The sequence below is a fragment of the Triticum aestivum genome, chromosome 6B (assembly GCF_018294505.1).
Source record: "Triticum aestivum cultivar Chinese Spring chromosome 6B, IWGSC CS RefSeq v2.1, whole genome shotgun sequence".
NCBI lineage: Eukaryota > Viridiplantae > Streptophyta > Magnoliopsida > Poales > Poaceae > Triticum > Triticum aestivum.
This window is the reverse complement of record NC_057810.1, coordinates 202,585,547-202,593,738: the sequence shown is the minus strand read 5'-3', so window position 1 is coordinate 202,593,738 and position 8,192 is coordinate 202,585,547.

Below are 8,192 nucleotides of genomic sequence, written 5' to 3'. Positions count from 1 at the left end.
ACGTATCAACATCCCCAAGCTTAATGCCTGCTCGTCCTCGAGTGGGTAAATGATAAAAACAGAATATTTGATGTAGAATGCTGCCTAACATGTTCATCACATATTATTTTCCTATGTAGCATGGACATATGGACTTTATATGGTTCAAAGCAATAGTTTAGTTTTGACATGAAGATTTGAATACTCAAGCTTATCAACAAGCAACCATGTCTTTCAAAATATCAACACTAAAGCAAGTTGTCTCTAGCCAATTATGCTCAATCATTTATCCATTCATCAAACACACTCGCATATTAGCTACACCCAATGTGCAAGTATGATCATAATGCCCCTTAGTTGGTGATTTATAAGAGAAAATGGAGACTCAAATAAAAATAAAAATTGCATAAAGTAAATAGAAAGGCCCTTCACAAAGGGAAGTAGGGATTTGTAGAGGTGCTAGAGCTCAAAGCGGAAAAAGGAGAGATACAGACATTTTGGGTGGGATGCATTTCCTGTCAATGAAAACGATCGAGTAGTTCCCAATACTTTCCATGCTAGATATATCATAGGCAGTTCCCAAACAAAAAAATAAAGTTTTTACCTTTTTCCACCATACTTTCACATTCCACGGCTAGCCGTCTCCACGGGTGCCGTCCATACCAACACTTTCTATCGTGGAAATATCACGTCAGATGTCCTAACGGAAGGACTTAGTCGTGGAGCCATCGCAATGAGATTAGCTTGAAGGGGTTAAACCGGACAGGGGACACAAGAGTTTTATACTAGTTCGGCCCCTTACGATGAAGGTAAAAGCCTACGTCTAGTTGTGATGGAATTGATTCGGTTTTGATGACCAGGGAGCGAATACGCTTTGCCTGAGTCTCGAGTTGTTGTTTCTTGTCCCCGAACCACCGTCGGGTCGTCCCTTTATATACACAGGTTGACGCCCGGCCGGTTTACAGAGTCTCAAGGCCGGCTCATACAAGTGCCCGGCTCGGTCTCTCCCTTTTCCCTGACTTACAATACAAGTTATACAACTATGGCGGTTTACCATTATGGGCCCTAATCCGCCTTTGGGCTCTGGGCCTCTAAGCTTTATCAGTAAAGCGCCATCTTCTTTGTCTTCATGGGCTTCAGTATAGTCGAGCGTGAACCGGCCCCTCCTGGGCGGTTTACACTCAGTAGTTATATCCTCAACATTAGGCCCCAGATTGATTTGAACCTGTTCATGTCAATCTTCAATACTTAGAAAAAATCCGTGAACATCTTCTTACTATTCTTGTAAACCGCCATGATGTCTTCTCCCTGTAAACTTTGGTAAACTGCCATGACGTCATCTTCTGAACACTGCAATGAATCATCATGACATCAACTATGTATAAAAAGATAATAAATATTCCCTTCATTTAATTAATTCCCGAAGATCGAGGCGACAACTGCGCCCCCTCTTGCCGCTTCAGGCTCCTCGATTCTCGCGCGTGCCACTTATCCCCTTGCCTTTATAAATAAGACCGGGGGTCCTTCCATTTTCCACCTTGCCTCTTCGCATCGTCTTCCTCCTCGCGACCCCGAAGAACTCAAGCATCGCCGCCGCCGACGACCTTGAAGCTCTGCCTCATCTCTGGCCGCTGCATCAAACTGAATGCTCTAGAGTTCCACAGCTCTCCTCCGCCGCTCCTGAGAATCCGGTAAGCTTTCTTCCTTCAACCCTAGATCTCCATTAGGGCTTCGTGTTCATCCATGTTCATAGACGTTCATATGTGTTCATTGCTTTACCCCTATACCCTCGTCCAATCTAGACTAGCTTGACATTTTCCTTTTGCGGCTGGATCTGTAGTTTTAATCTGCCGTACTACAACATCTTGTTGTTCCTGGATAGATCCCATCTGAACCTTGTCTGTTCTGCTTGACGCCATTCTAGGGCTCAGAAAATTTTCTTTACTGAACCACAGTAGATCCAAAATTATATCACCATTTTGTGAAACTTGTTTCTCCAACACTTAGTAGATTTCAGATCTGCTTCTTCCGTTTAAAGGAGGTTTAATCTTTAGTAGTTGATAACCCGCCAGATACCATTAGCCCTCACTTAAACCGCCATCTTGACTTGAGTAGCAGTATCCGGTTTAACGTGTATATATGCCTTGATTACATCCCCCGGTTTAACACCAGTTTGTGCACATCAACCTTGAATCGTAAACCGGCCTTCGTACTTCTTTTACAGCTTGTCTTCCAAAATGACCAAGAAATTCACCGCTTGCAACTGGGTTCCTTCGCGGATCACAGAAATGCAACTTAATGGATATGTTCTAACTGACGATTTGGCCAAGAAAAATGTCCTTCATTGGCGAGTCCCTGGCCTTGAATGCCCTCCTGAACCTCAAGATGGAGAAGTGATTGTGTTCATGCAACATCTAGACCGGGGGTTTAGCCCTCCCGGATCAAAGTTTTTCCGAGATGTACTTGCTAGCTTCCAACTCCATCCTCAAGACATTGGACCAAACTCTGTGTCCAACATATGAAATTTCCAAGTGTTCTGTGAAGATTATCTTCAAGAAGAACCAACTGTTGAGCTCTTCCGGGACTGAATTCTCTGACGGCCCCAATACTGAACTTCGCGGAGTATTGATTCAGAAGAGGAAAGAAGTCAATTTTCCTCATGCCAAACATCACAGCCATCCTAAAGACTGGAATCAAATGTGGTTCTATTGTCGGAACACCGCTCCTGCTGATGAAAGCCCTCTGCCGGGTTACCGTGCTCACCGGCTCGGTAATGGCCATCGACTGCCTCAACGGCTCACTGCCAAGGAACGACAAACTTATGCACCTCAACTTGCTAAGCTCCAGGCTTTCCTAGAAAACGTCTTAACCGGCATTGACCTTGTTTGCTGCTGGGTTTCATGGGGTATCCTGACTTTAAGCCGCTGCACTAGGTTGATGCATGAGTATACCTGGGACATCAAAGACCCTCAATAGTATCAAGAAATAGAAATGACTGATGATGAAGTCACTGAATCTATCAAGAAGATGCTGGATGAACAGATCGCTGAATGCGGCAAAACTAGGCTGCGTCCTTTTTATGCCTCCAACAAACCGCCAGCGGTAAAAAAATTTAACCTTGTGCGTTTTGATCCATCTCCGTTTTAACATTGTTTAATTTTACAGGCCAAAGATCCTTTCTGGAAGAGGAAAGCTCAAGATAAACTGGCGAGGGCTCTTCGTGCCAAAAGCAAAAAAAAAAGCCAGCCAAGAAGAAAACCGTCGAGTCCTCTGATCCGCCCGAAGATGTCGATGAATTAGAACAAGAGGTAGAACTTGACTCCCTTGGTTCATTTTTCGTACACCTTATTGACAATAACTATTACCAGGATGATGCGGAAGCTAGTCGTGCTGACCATGTTGAGGTAATCTCCCTTTCCTCCGATTCAGATCATGTGCTGGTTCAAAAACTTCGTCGTGCAATTCAGAAAGTAAAATACTCTCACCCTCTTGCTCATTTGGATCAACAATTTTCTTTGAAGACACAACACCCTGAAGGCCATCGCACAACCCGGCGTAGTGGCCAGCAAGTCACTTCCTCCGGTTTACCAGACACTCCAAACTGGAAACGTCATCCAGAGGTCTCTTACTCTTCTAATAAACCTTATCCGTTGGCGGGTTGCTTCCGATACCCACTTAATTTGTCTGATTCGAATTAACAGGTGACTTCCAATTCTTCATCCGGTGACTCATCAACCACCCAAATGCCTCCCCTCAAGATCGTCCCTGGGTAAGTATACTGACTTTTTAGCTTTGCCTTCAAACGCCTGTTTATCAATTAATCTATGTTCACTTTTTCAGCGCCAAAGCCCAACTGAGCAAGAAAGCAAAAACCAATATCCGCACTGATGAGGTTGAACCGGACAGGACCGCAGAAGGTGCTGGTGGAGATGCTGACATCGCTATGGACGATCCTATACCACAAGGTCAAGATACCTATGCTGAGCCGCCAGAAGCCAATCCGGCTAGTCCTCATGCTGATCCTCCAAGCCCAGCCAGGGATGAAAACCTGCCAAGCCCAGCCAGGGATATTGTCAATCCGCCAAGCCCGTCAAAAGGTGGCGATGATGATGTTATTATCACCGATACTCGTCACACCGTCCCTGGCAATCCGGTTGCCTTATCAAAGCATACCGCCAAGGAAGAATTTGTTGCTATGGGCAAGGGGAAAGAGAAGACAGATTTATCCAGCTATGTTAACCTTACTGCCCAGGAGCTTCATTCCATATTCCTAAACCGCCTATACACGAGCCAAGATTATGAGGCCGGTTTGGTGAACATGACGAAGGAGCGTTATGAGGTAATCTTCCAAACACTTTAATCTTTCTTGTTCTGTATATCAACTCCATTGTAGCCCCCAAGGGCCGGTTTGTCTCTTGAAGATAAACCGGGACTTTTAGGATAAAGAACACTTCAACTGAGTAGCCCCCAAGGGCAGGTTTATCTTATTCAAGATGAACCGGGACTTCATGTTCCAAACTGTATTTTGTCAATTCCTTTGCCTTTTTTACTTTTTGATCAAAAACACATTAGCCCCCAAGTGCCAAGATTAATACTTGTATTGAGACTTGCGACTTTAAATAATCAGCAGGAAAGAAGCGATCTGCATTAGCCCCCAAGTACCAAGTGTATAATTGGTTATATGCTTGGGACTTTGAGAAAAATATTAACATCTTCATCATCTGACTTTTGCAGGCCGATATAAACAACAAAGGTTCCAAATTGCCGATCTTCAAGAGAATATCAAATCTCAGCAAGCAAATACCTCGAAGGCCAAATATGAATTAAAAGGCACTTTGACAACCATGGAACAACTGAAGGATGGCTTGAAGACTGAATGTGCCAACTGGGAAATTGAAAAGGCTGCTTTGTGGAAGCAGGCTGAAGACGCCGAGGCAGCCCTTAAACCGGTGGCAGAAGAGCTAACTGGGCTGAAGCATTAAGTAAATGCGATGACCTCTGCGATATTTGGTAAGTACCTTGTGTAAGGAGCTTGAATAACCATCTTTGAAATATCCAGTTTAACATCGAATTCTTAAACCGTTACAGGTAGCCGTGTTCCACATCTGGGCTCTGACATGCGGATGAAGTTGAAGGCAGTATATACGTTGATAGAGCAACTGTATACCGGCGTCCAACGAGTTATCTGTGCAGCCTCATACAACAAATCGGCACCAACATTGATCAAGGATACATTAGCCAAATTGTCGATGACGCCGGCGCAGATAGAAGAAATGAAGTGATCTCCTGCCAGGGCTGGTGCTTTGTTAGCACTGACTCAGGCCAAAGCATGGATAGTTGACCTGGATCCAGTTGATATCGCCAAGGGCTATCTGGGTGAACAAGAAAACGGGTCAGCATTTGATAATGAAGCCCTCAAAGACCTGACAAAGGAAATGCGTCCGCTGTCAAGCCAATTGGCTGAAGAGGTTAACTTGTCTGTTCATCGGTCCTTCTATGACGCAAACAACCAACGGGTTGACACTACTGTGAAAGAAGTGCAGAATCTTATCCCGCCAATTCGTAAGAACACTTATGCCCTTGATGTTGAATCGTCCAATCTTATAAGTGAAGAGGCTGTCTTTCAAGCTTTAACCCGGATTGACTGGGCCATCGTTGACTTCCAGCCACTGGGTGGGGAGGAGGAGGTTGAACCGACGCCGGAAGATCCATCAACTTCACGTCAGCCTAGCGATGCGTCTTAATCCGGCAACCGGGTTGATTTTCACAGACTGTGTTCTATGTAAAGAACAATCATTATTTTGGGCCTCAAAGTGCTTTGTAATAGGCTAGTTGGAATACTTTGATCTGCTGCCATCATGCATCGATATATGACTTTGTTTGATTTGTCATGATATTTGCAGTGCTAGCTTATATATCTTGACAATTTTATGCAATCCTTGTGTCTGCATAAAAAATCTGTCCTGGCAGTTTACCGCCGGATGGGTCATAATGCCCAATACAAAACCTGGTAGATAACCAAGGTTGCAAAAAATATCAATAATAGATCATACCTGCGATATGAAATTATGTTGTTGGTTTACCAACTTGATTGTAGTAAGGGTGAAAAACCCAACTCTTTGAGTGTTGATAACTCCCACCATGCCGTGCTGGTGTGTAATAAGTCAAACCGGGTTACGATGAACACTAGATGATCAGACTGGCGACATGTAGTCAAAGCCAGACCGGGTTATGAAATACCGGTTTAATAATGAATATGGTCTGACAACTTGTAGCTGAACGCCAAGCCGGGTTAACAAACACCGGGTTATTAGGATGACTGATAGCCATGCCGGGTCAATAAACACCGGTTCAACCTAAAATGTTATCAAAGGAGAAAAAATCTTAACAAAGGCAAATAAAAACGTGTAGTCGAGGCTTTTCAAGAGCTGCCAGGCCCAAATTCGAGGCTTTTCATGGGCTGCCAGGCCGCTAAGTTAAACCGTTTGACAAAGCCTTTTAAGATGGACCTCCAACTAACCAATCGTCGTTTTAACTTTGACAAGTTCAGGATCTGTATTAAGATTGAATTGTCAAACGTTCGGCGGGTCATGCCAGGATTACCTGGATAGGAGTGGCTTACTTGATGAAGGTAGGTTAACCCGAGGTTTTAGGTGAATACACCAGGCTTCCAAGCCGTGCTTGATAGCATATTACAAGGGTCCTTTCAAACTCTTTGTTGAAGTGCACAAAGAGTCCCCAAGTTACTTTGTGAGTTGTGCTTAATGGGTGCCTATGTTTGAGCTGTGCATAACATCCAGACTCTCTTTGGCCCCTTGGGTGTGAAGTTCCCAAGCTGTATTGTGGCGTGATAGCCGGTTTAACAGGCAGAACTCCGCTTTGTCAGCTGAAGCCCCCATGTAAACAAAGATATTGGAAAAAACGGCAGAGGCCCTACTTATAGCAAGGATGCCGGTTTATTATATTGATCATAATATATACTTTGTCGAAATATGTACATAAAAGGAGCCTATAGCTCAAGTGTAGTAAGGCCGAAGGAGAGCTATGTTCCACGGCCGCCGGGTCTCCTCCTCAGAACTGCGTGAGTCTTTGTGCTCTCGAACATATATATTTTGACAATGTATATACGTTGTGCAGATTCTTGCTGACCACAAAGGGCCCTTCCCAAGGTGGGGATAACTTGTGCATATCAGTCTGATCCTGGATGAGCCGGAGCACTAAGCCGCCTTCTTGAAAGGTTCTTTTTTAACCCGGCGGCTGTGGTAACGCTACAGGTCTTGTTGATAAACTGCCGAACGAGATAAAGCCATGTCCCATTTCTCATCTAATAGGTCCAGTGCCTCCTGGCGTGCTTGCTCATTGTCCGCATCAACGTAATTGGCGACCCGGGGCGAGTCATGACGAATATCACTTGGGAGGACTACCTCTGCCCCGTAAACCATGAAGAAAGGTGTATAACCCGTAGATCGGTTTGGGGTGGTGTTTATGCTCCATAATACAGACGGTAATTCCTCCACCCAACAACCCGGCGTCCGCTTCAAAGGAAACATAAGCCGGGGCTTGATACCCCACAAGATTTCTTGATTAGCTCTTTCAGCTTGACCATTAGACTGGGGGTGAGCCACGGATGCTATATCAAGCCAGATGTGCTCTCGTTGACAAAATTCCTCCATCTCACCTTTGGAAAGGTTCGTGCCATTATCTGTGATGATGCCGTGTGGAAAACCAAAACGGAAGATCACCTTCTTGATGAATTGAACCGCCATGGCTGCGTCACACTTGCTTACTGGTTCCGCTTCAACCCACTTAGTAAATTTGTCAACCGCCACCAAGAGGTGGGTCTTCTTGTCCTTGGACCGTTTGAAAGGACCCACCATATCAAGCCCCCAAGTAGCAAATGGCCAAGTTATTGGAATCATCCGTAGCTCTTGAGTCGGAACATGAGCTCGGCGTGAAAACTTCTGACAAGCATCGCACCGCTTTACCAGGTCCTCAGCATCGGCATGAGCCGTCAACCAGTAAAAACCATGACGAAAAGCTTTAGCAACCAAGGATTTTGAACCGGCATGGTGACCGCAATCGCCTTCATGGATTTCACGCAAGATGTCTTGGCCCTCCTCTGGAGAAACACAATGTTGGAATACACCTGAAACACTGCAGCGGTGTAACTCGCCATTGTGAATAACCATGGACTTTGATCGCCGGACTATCTG